At 47.5% G+C, this 10,440-nt stretch overlaps 4 non-coding genes across 4 annotated transcripts; all 4 read right to left on the bottom strand.

The window, feature by feature from the left end:
• Window positions 1-336: 336 nt before the first annotated feature.
• TRNAP-UGG (transfer RNA proline (anticodon UGG)) lies at window positions 337-408 on the bottom strand. The gene has a single exon. It is a non-coding gene; the product is annotated as a tRNA-Pro (tRNA).
• Window positions 409-905: 497 nt separating this feature from the next.
• TRNAP-CGG (transfer RNA proline (anticodon CGG)) lies at window positions 906-977 on the bottom strand. Its single transcript has one exon. It is a non-coding gene; the product is annotated as a tRNA-Pro (tRNA).
• Window positions 978-1,474: 497 nt separating this feature from the next.
• Window positions 1,475-1,546, bottom strand: TRNAP-UGG (transfer RNA proline (anticodon UGG)). The gene has a single exon. It is a non-coding gene; the product is annotated as a tRNA-Pro (tRNA).
• A 5,383-nt stretch (window positions 1,547-6,929) lies between these two features.
• On the bottom strand, window positions 6,930-7,001 carry TRNAP-CGG (transfer RNA proline (anticodon CGG)). The gene has a single exon. It is a non-coding gene; the product is annotated as a tRNA-Pro (tRNA).
• Window positions 7,002-10,440: the final 3,439 nt, after the last annotated feature.

Genomic DNA, 10,440 nt, shown 5'->3' with positions numbered 1-10,440 from the left:
CATTAGCACTCTTCTCTGTAGTGATACTTATGCTTGAGGAAAGAATGAATAAGTGGCCTCCTCCGCGATTTGAACCAGGGGTCTCTGCGCACCTTAGCCAGAATCATACCAATAGATTAACGAGTCGAGCTGTCGCAGAGACTGCTTGTAGTGGCTGAAGTGCCTCTGCAAGACAAGTGAGGAGATAACTGAGAGAGCAGATTAATATTTTCGTCTCTTCGTGAGTGAGAGCTCGTTGCAGTTTCGAGGAAGGCCTACGCTGACCAAGTAATGCAAGTTAGGATAATTAAGCGTTAGACTGAAGTAATACTGATGCGGAAGGAAAAAGCAAAAATTGGGCTCGTCCGGGATTTGAACCCGGGACCTCTCGCACCCAAAGCGAGAATCATACCCCTAGACCAACGAGCCGAACGATCACAGACAGCGTTTTCGACGGCTTCTAAGGGAGTGCCATAAAATCGGACAGGTGCTTCCTAAAAGCGGAATGTTATTTTCTGTCCACGTCACTGGGTGCTCGTTAAACTTTCCAGTGGGAAATTCGCTGATAAAATAAAATATATTGCGATGCATTTGCGCTCTTCTCTGTAGCGATACTTATGCTTGAGGAAAGAATGAATAAGTGGCCTCCTCCGCGATTTCAACCAGTGGTCTCTGCGTACCTTAGCCAGAATCATACCAATAGATTAACGAGTCGAGCTGTCGCAGAGACTGCTTGTGGTGGCTGAAGTGCCTCTGCAAGACAAGTGAGGAGATAACTGAGAGAGCAGATTAATATTTCCGTTTCTTCGTGAGTGAGAGCTCGTTGCAGTTTCGAGGAAGGCCTACGCTGTTCAAGTAACGCAAGTTAGGATAATGTAGCGTTAGACTCTGAAGTAATACTGATGCGGAAGGAAAAAGCAAAAACTGGGCTCGTCCGGGATTTGAACCCGGGCCCTCTCGCACCCGAAGCGAGAATCATACCCCTAGACCAACGAGCCGAACGTTCACAGAGAGCGTTTTCGACGGCTTCCAAGGGAGCACTACAAAATCGGACAGGTGCTTCAGAAGAGCGGAATGTTATTTTCTGTCCACGTCACTGGGTGCTCGTTAAAGTTTCCAGTGGGAAATTCGCTGATCAAATTAAATATATTGCGATGCATTTGCGCTCTTCTCTGTAGTGATACTTATGCTTGAGGAAAGAATGAATAAGTGGCCTCCTCCGCGATTTGAACCAGTGGTCTCTGCGTACCTTAGCCAGAATCATACCAATAGATTAACGAGTCGAGCTGTCGCAGAGACTGCTTGTGGTGGCTGAAGTGCCTCTGCAAGACAAGTGAGGAGATAACTGAGAGAGCAGATTAATATTTCCGTTTCTTCGTGAGTGAGAGCTCATTGCAGTTTCGAGGAAGGCCTACGCTGTTCAAGTAACGCAAGTTAGGATAATGTAGCGTTAGACTCTGAAGTAATACTGATGCGGAAGGAAAAAGCAAAAACTGGGCTCGTCCGGGATTTGAACCCGGGACCTCTCGCACCCAAAGCGAGAATCATACCCCTAGACCAACGGGCTTTTTTTTTTATTTATTGCCGGTCTTCGACATTGTACAGAGCACATAATACAGAACAAAATTACAATGCACAATTAACAAATACAAAACATTTTGAAAGAACATACATGCCATCAGTCCTATAAGGACTGGCGTTGTCTAATTAAAATTCTTTCAGTGCTGTCAGAGGTTCTATCCTCGACAGCCATTCGGGTACACATTCTTGTATTTTCTTTATTTCAATGAAACGAGACATGCTTTCGCGGAAATACGTACGCGCAGGCCTAGCGTCCGGGTCGCAGTAGTACCCAGACATCCTTGCACGCCATAAACTATGAAGGCCCTTGAGCATTATTAGGTCGAAGGGAACCCCGTCGTCATTCGTTACCGCTAAGTACCTGATGCCATGCGGATTTAACGGTAACTCCTTCTTCATTGTTCTTTGTAGGACATCCCAGAAGAACACTCCGGCCCAGCAATGCAAAAAGACATGGTCTATTGTTTCTGGTTGCTTGCAAATCAAGCAGTGCGAGCCCCAGGGTACAAGAAAGCCACGTTCTTCCATGAATGTCTTCACTGAGAGTGTTCCTGTGTGTAATTTAAAAAAGAATGTCTTTACCCCAGTAGGCACCTCCATATTTTTCACTCGCTTAAGGACATCCAGTCCTGATCTTCCGCTGTATAGCGCTCTGTACAATGGCACTGGAAATACAATATCGCAAATATCCTTATACAATGTTTTCCTTTTAACGTTACATAAATACTCAAAAGAAAAACGCACAGAAAGAAAGCGCACACTATCTGCAACTTCTTTAAGATAGCCACGAAGCATTCCGGGCATACTATCTGTACTAACAATAAGTGCCGGCAAAGCACCTCTCAACCTGAATTGGCATACAGTGCGCAGAAACGGATGACGCACATCCCGAAAAAACAAAAACCTGTTCACAAGCTGGCGTACAAGAAGATGCGCCAAGCCCAGCCCCCCTTTCTTCACGTGCCGGAACAGATTGGTTCGGCTACTCCTTTTCCAGGTAGAGCCCCAGATAAAAACCGCGAACACTCTGTGCAACCTTTGCACGTTTACCCTTGAACAGTACAACGTTTGCATGACGTACCACAACTTCGTAATAAAAAACATGTTACACACAGTTGCTTTTGCGAAAATCGACAGGTTGATGCCTTTCCACCTGTCTGCTTTTTCTCTTGTTTCTTTTGCTTGGTTCGTCCAGTATTCGTCGCTATTTTTGTAACTGCCCATGGGGACACCTAAGTACTTGGTCGGGGTTTTTATCCAGCTCACATTTGCAAAATGGTCCGGGGCCGAAGACCACTCTCCGTGCCACAAACCGAGGGACTTTCCCCAGTTCACTCTACTGCCCGTCACATCACAAAAATTTTTCACTACCCTTATTGTTTCCGTCACACTTTCTTTGCTTGTACAACACACCGCGATGTCATCTGCATATGCCAAGAGCTTGATTTGTGTGGCTGCCAAGCTATACCCGCGTATTTGCTCATTCTCAGTTATTGCCAAACACATAGTTTCTATGTAAATGTCAAACAAAAGAGGACTGAGAGGGCAGCCCTGACGCACAGAACGCATGACGTTAATGGGGGCCCCCAATGATTTATTCACAATTAAGCGTGTTGTGCAGTTCTGGTACGCCAACGCCACTCCCTCAGTGATGATGGAACCAACATTAACGTAATCCAAAATGGCAAACAAAATATCATGAGAGACACAATCAAACGCTTTCTCGAGGTCCAGCTGTGGCACCGCGACTCCACCCGAGGTGGCGTCACAGCACCCCACCACGCACCGCATCGTGTGAATATTCGAAAAAATGGACCTTCCTTTGATACCACGCGTTTGATGATCTGCCACTATGTCATTTATGACGCTTTGAAGTCTGGCAGCCAAAACTTTCATAAAAACCTTATAATCAACATTGGTTAAAGATATTGGCCTTTAAGATGTTACTAGCCTAAGTTTCTCCACTTGGTCACTCTTAGGGATGAGTATGGTATGAGCTTTTCCGAAAGAAGGCGGCAAAGTTTTGTTATCATACGCATCATTAAACAGCTCTGTTAGTAACGGCGACAGTTCTTTCTTAAAAGCTTTATATAAACACGCGCCCAGACCGTCCGGTCCAGGTGATTTGCCTTGGTTCAAATCATCAATCGCTTTTTCAACTTCACGTTCTGTTATTTTCCATTCCAATCGTTGTTTTGTATCGTCACTCACTCGCGGCATCCGAGATAGAAAGGCCCTTCTGAACTCGTCTATATTCACTTCTTGAAACGCAAAGAGTGACTGATAATACTCTAGAAACGCTCGGCCTATGCTCTTACTATCGTCGGCAACTGTGCCGTTCCATAAAATTCTGTCGACATGATTCCGTCGAGCTTGCGCTTTTTCGAGTCCCAGCGCCCGTTTAGTGGGCGTCTCTCCAGCTACTAATGCGTTTGCTCTTGCTCGCACAATCGCACCTTGATACCGTTCCTTGTCAAGCTGCTCGATTTTTTCTTTAATGGCTCCTACATCTTGCTTATACGTCCCAGGCTCTTCGCACTCCAGCGCTATCAGCTGCTTAAGTGTCTTTGGTAAGCCCCTTTCTTTCATTTCCTTCTCAAATCGTAAGCAGCTCGATCTTTCTAAAGCTTTCATTTTTACGTTTTGTTTGAAGTATTCCCATTTCTCTGCTATTGTTTCACTGTTTTCTTCACTTACTTTCCTGACGGCCTCACGTACTGCCTCTACAAATGGCTCGTCTTTTAGTAGTAAGGCATTCATTTTCCATAGTTCCCAATTAAAATCTTGTTTCTTCCTCTCCGTGCCTATATGACATTTCACAATGCAGTGATCTGAAAACGATACTGGTGCCACCGAATAACTATGGCACTTTGGAATTATGTCTTGCGATACGTATATGCGGTCTAACCGCGCATGACTACTACCTTGGAATCGTGTGTACATGACTTCCCGCTCCCCCTCCAGGCACTCACAGACATCGTCCAGTTCATTATCACTAATTAGCTTAGTCAACACACTACTGCTTTTATCGCGAATACCAGCATTATTGACTCTATCCCGAGCCCTCAAAACACAGATGAAATCCCCCAACAAAACCATGCACTTATCAGTGCTAATATACTGAAAAAGGTTCGCAAAAAATGAAGCGCGTTCTTCCACAGCATTCGGTGCATATATGCACATGACTCTGAATTCCAATTCCCGAAAAACAACATCACAAAAAACGATCCTTCCGGTTTGACATGAAAATACATTTTTAACAACAAGGCCAGGCAACTTCTTAACAAACAGGACACAACCGGCGGACGTCCCTACCGCATGGCTCACGACCGCATAATATCTAGTCATGAAACGCCGCACCATGCTCCCGGTCTCCTCCTCTCCTTCAACCTTTGTCTCCTGGACAGCTAGAACGTCTAGGTCTTGGTCAGCGGCCAACCGTAGGACTTGGCTTTGCCTACGCTTGGCCGCCAACCCTCTCACGTTTAGTGTGGCAATAGTGAGCGACGAATTAGGAGCCATTATGAACTAAAGTATGAGATAGACCCAGAGCATGGTGCTTACCTTTCACGACCAGCCCTCGGCTAGCCGCCTCCGGGACCACCCGTCTTCCCGGCGTTATTCTTTTGCTGTGCTTTGTCACCAGGCTTTCTCTCGGGCGGAACATTTGGCTTCGGCTTGAAGACCGACCGCCTCCCAAGAGGCGTCTTCGCTGGTGGCCCGTCACTTGTGCTGGATGCCGCGCTGTCCTTGTCTCCGCCCTCGTCACGGGGGCGCTTGGAGGTGGCACCGAGACTAGCCGCCCGGTCCCCGTCGTTTGCATCCTCGCCCTGTTGCATCGCTGACTCATTCGCCTCGCGTTCGCCTTCATTAGCACCTGCCTTCACAGGGTCTTCGTCCCTCTCGACACGTGCAGGCCCAGTCACCTGCTCAGCACCCTCGGCTACCTTGGCTTCAGCGACCTCCGGTACCGTCGTGGCATTTGTCGTCAATGAAGGCACTTGCACACCGGCTCCCTTAGCAGCTTCTTCTGTCTCGACTGCGTCCATGACGTGCTCTGCAGCAACATCACTCGCTGCTGGTCCTGTCACGGCCGCGTAAGATTTAACGCAGTCAGCGTCGACGTGGCCGAACCGTCTGCATCTCGAACAGCGGGGGACTTTGCAATCACGGCGTACGTGTCCTGTCCCTTGGCAGCGCAGGCACTGCATGGGCCGCCCAGGTACGACCACCCATGCCAGCTCTCCGCCGACGCGGACCTGGTGAGGCTGGTCTTCCACTTTAATGCCGCTTCTCAGCTTCAGTAGCACGGTCCGGGTGGTCGAGGTCTTGTCTCCCATGCCTTGGACGTGCCAACGCTCCCTGCTCACCTCTTCTACCTTGCCGAAGGTTGTGAATGCCGCCCGGACGTCCTCGTCGGAATCGCCGTACAGCAGCCAGTGAAGCCTGAGTTTCACCTGCTGGTCCTGCGGGTCGACGATGACACATCGACGCCCTTTCACCTGAAGCTCTTTCAGGGCCAGCAGGCGTTTTGTTGCAGCTGCGTCACTGAGGGTCACGGCCCAGACGTGATTGACCTGGTAGGCCCCGAGGCACACAACTTCCGGCAGCAGGCTTGTGGGCGTAAGCGCATCCCGAAAATCCTCGACCTTGTACGGCCTCGCTCTTACAACACCGTGTAAAAAGACGGTGTTGCGAACAATTCGTCCTTTTGGCAGTTGGGGCAAAATAAACTGGTAGTCCCTTTCATCGTCGTTGCTGAACCTGTTTCCGCGGCCCAAAGTGACCGCTGTCGCCGCCCCGCTTGAGGCCATGATTCAACGATCCGATCAGCTCGGCTGCCGGAAGCAGAATGCCCTAGACCAACGAGCCGAACGTTCACAGAGAGCGTTTTAGACGGCTTCTAAGGGAGCACAACAAAATCGGACAGGTGCTTCAGAAAAGCGGAATGTTATTTTCTGTCCACGTCACTGGGTGCTCGTTAGTGTTTCCAGTGGGAAATTCGCTGATAAAATAAAATAAATTGCGATGCATTTGCGCTCTTCTCTGTAGTGATACTAATGCTTGAGGAAAGAATGAATAAGTGGCCTCCTCCGCGATTTGAACCAGGGGTCTCTGCGTACCTTAGCCAGAATCATACCAATAGATTAACGAGTCGAGCTGTCGCAGAGACTGCTTGTGGTGGCTGAAGTGCCTCTGCAAGAAAATTGAGGAGATAACTGAGAGAGCAGATTAATATTTTCGTTTCTTCGTGCGTGAGAGCTCGTTGCAGTTTCGAGGAAGGCCTACGCTGTTCAAGTAACGCAAGTTAGGATAATTTAGCGTTAGACTCTGAAGTAATACTGATGCGGAAGGAAAAAGCAAAAACTGGGCTCGTCCGGGATTTGAACCCGGGTCCTCTCGCACCCGAAGCGAGAATCATACCCCTAAACCAACGAGCCTTTTTTTTTTCTTTATTGCCAGTCCTCGACATATCACAACACAAATTCCTAAATGATATAAACAAAGACCAAAGAAGCAAAAAGGGATGAATACACAAACGGAACAAAGAACAGTAATATTTACATTCGCTGCCGTCCGCTACTGTGGCACGACGTTGTCGGATTAAAATTCCTTTAGTGCTGTAAGGGGTTCAACCCTCGACAGCCACTCAGGAACAGGCTGTTGCAACTTCATCACTTCCACATACCGTTGCATGGATTCACAAAAGTACAGACGCGCCGGTCGGGCATCCGGGTCACAATGGTAACCCGCCATTCTTGCGCGCCATAAACAGTGGAGGCCCGTAAGCATGATCAGGTCGTACGGGAAACCTTCGTCGTCATATACTGGCAGAAACCTGATTCCGTGGGGATCTATAGGTAGCTCCTTTTTTAGAGTCCTTTGTAACACGTCCCAGAAAAAGACCCCTTCCCAACAGTGGATGAAGACGTGAACTATGCTTTCTGTTTTTTTTACATATAAGGCAGTGGGTTCCCCATGGCATGTAGAACCCATGTTGTTCAAGGAAGATTTTAACAGGTAGAGTACCGGTGTGTAATTTAAAAAAGAACGATTTAGTGGCTGGTTGAACTGGCATCTTCTTCACACTTTTCAATACATCTAGGCCTGGGCCTCCACTGTACGGGGCTCTGTACATAGGTACCAGCAAAACACTGTCACATAAATCACGATATAACTTTTTCCGTTTTATATTCCACAAATATGCACTTGAAAAACGAACACGCAAAAAAGAAACACTCTGAACTATTTCCCGAAAGAAACCACGGACTGGTCCTGGCATTATTTCCGTACCTACAACGAATTCGGGAAGTGATCTTGACAGCCTCATTTGGATCACCGTGCGCAGAAATGGGTCGTTTGTATCTCGAAAGAAGGAGAATCTATTCACCAGTTGACGCAAGAAAAGGTGCGCCAACCCCAGACCACCATCCTTCACACGTCGGAAGAGATTATCTCGGCTGCATCGCTCCCAGCTCGATGCCCACACGAATACCGCGAACACGCGGTGCAGTTTCTGCACATTAATACGAGAGCACTGTAGGACCTGCATTACGTACCAGATCTTTGACACGAGAAACATGTTGTGCACTGTAGCGTTCCATCGGTCGGCTTTTTCTTTTAGTTCTTTTGTCCGCTCCTTCCAGTACTCGCTACTGTCCTTGTAGGCATCAAGGGGTGCTCCAAGGTACTTAACTGGCGTCGTGACCCAGTTTACGTTCGAAAAGTGGTCTGGTGTAGACGCCCATCTTCCATGCCAAAACCCCTAACATTTCTGCCAGTTAACGTAGCTGTTAGTGACGTTACCAAACTTTTTGACGATATTAACAGTATTCAATACACTTTGTTTGTCTTTACAGCACACAGCCACACCGTCAGCGTATGCCAGTAGCTTCACTTCTGCTGATTGAAGACTAAACCCCTTAATACATTCATTTTCAATGATGGCCAGACATAGCGTTTCTATGTAGACACAAAACAGGAGTGGACTGAGTGGACAACCCTGGCGAACGGAGCGCTTCACGTTAATGGGGGCCCCCAACATCTGATTAATTATAAGTCTGGTATAGCAGCTCCGGTACGCCATGGTCACCCCTTCAGCGATTATGTGGCCAAAATTAACGTGTTCAAGGATGGTAAGCAATATGTCGTGAGAAACACAATCAAACGCCTTCTGCAAGTCTAGCTGGAGGATGGCTACTGCATCGCACGTGGCGTCACAACACTCCAGCACACACTTCATTTTATGGATGTTAGTGAAAATGGTTCTTCCACGAATACCACACGTCTGGTGTGGGCCGACTACTTCCTGAATAACTGACTGGACCCGTCGTGCCAACATCTTCATCAATATTTTGTAGTCGCAGTTAGTAAGCGCTATGGGTCTGTAGGAGGAAAGTTGCTTGAGCTTTTCGGTCTCTTCTGTTTTCGGTATTAGTACTGTATGGGACTGGCCAAAGGATGGTGGAAGTATTTTCAGTCCATCTGCTTCATTGAAAACTGCTGTTAAGATAGGAGCTAGGTGGCTTTTGAACGATTTGTACCAAGCGGCACAAAGACCGTCTGGACCTGGCGACTTCCCAGGATTCAGGTCTTCGATGGCTTTCATCACTTCATGTTCTGTTAATGGTCGTTCTAAGGTTTCTTTAACCTCACTCGACAGCTGTGGGATTCGTTGCAAAAATAATTTCTTGAAATCGTGCATGTTGACAGGCCTGAATGCAAAACGTTCTTTGTAATGCTCAAAGAAAGCACGCCCTATATCATTGTTATCCGTTAATACCACCCCTTCATATTCGATAGCCTCAATCTGCTTACGTCTCGAGTGCTTTTTTTCTAGCCCCAGTGCTCTTTTCGTTGGCGTTTCCCCGCATGATAGCCTTTCTGCTCTGGAGCGCGCTAGCGCACCTCGGAAGCGATCTTCGTCGAATACCTCGAGCTTCTTCTTAACGGCGCGCATATCTTGTTGATAGGCGCCAGGTTGCATGCATTCAGGCTTCGCAAATTTTTCTAGCAATGTTGTTAAATCCTTTTCTCTGGCCTTTTGTTCATATCGCAGTACGCTACTTCTTTCGATTGCCTTCAATTTAATGCTTTGCTTCAGCAACTCCCATTCCTCACCAAATTTCGTAGAACTGTCTGCTCCAAAAGAATTCAGAGCAGCCACTACATTTTCGTTAAAAGTTTCATCCTGTAACAGCTCTGTATTCAATTTCCACAGTTCCCAGACGAACTTGTTTCGTTCTTTCTTCCTGCCCACCGTGCATTTTACCAGGCAGTGGTCAGAATATGATATGGCCGTAACTTGTAGCACTGGCATTTTGCAACTAAATCATATGAAATATAGATACGGTCTAAGCGTGCGTGACTTGTGCCCTGAAAGTGAGTGTAGCTGACGTGTCCGTGACCGCGAAAACATTCTGCGATATCTTCTAATTCGAATTCGTGTGTAATCTGCGCCAGGATATCACTACTTTTGTCACAAACCACGCGACGCGTAGACCTATCCTCAGCTTTCAATACGCAGTTGAAGTGGCCTACACAGGCTATCATTTTTTGCACATGTAAATGATGCTTTAAACTCAAAAAGAAATTTGCCCTCTCTTGCACAGTATTGGGCGCATAAATGCAAAACACGCGCCATTGGACATTACAATAGCTGAAGTCACAAAAGACCAGTCGACCAGAAGTACAGGAGAAGTAACCATCTATGGCAAGACCAGGGAGCTTCCTCACGAACAGCACACACCCTGCCGAAGTCGCTAAGGCGTGGCTCACTACCGTATAGTAGTTATACGTGAACCTTTGCACCATGCTCCCGGTCTCCTCCTCGCCGTCTACCTTGGTTTCTTGCACGGCTAAAACGTCGAGGTCGTGGTC

This window comes from Dermacentor andersoni, chromosome 7, assembly GCF_023375885.2.
Source record: "Dermacentor andersoni chromosome 7, qqDerAnde1_hic_scaffold, whole genome shotgun sequence".
Classification (NCBI taxonomy): Eukaryota; Metazoa; Arthropoda; class Arachnida; order Ixodida; family Ixodidae; genus Dermacentor; species Dermacentor andersoni.
Note: the sequence above shows the minus strand (reverse complement) of the source record. Positions and strands in the feature narration are given on the sequence as shown.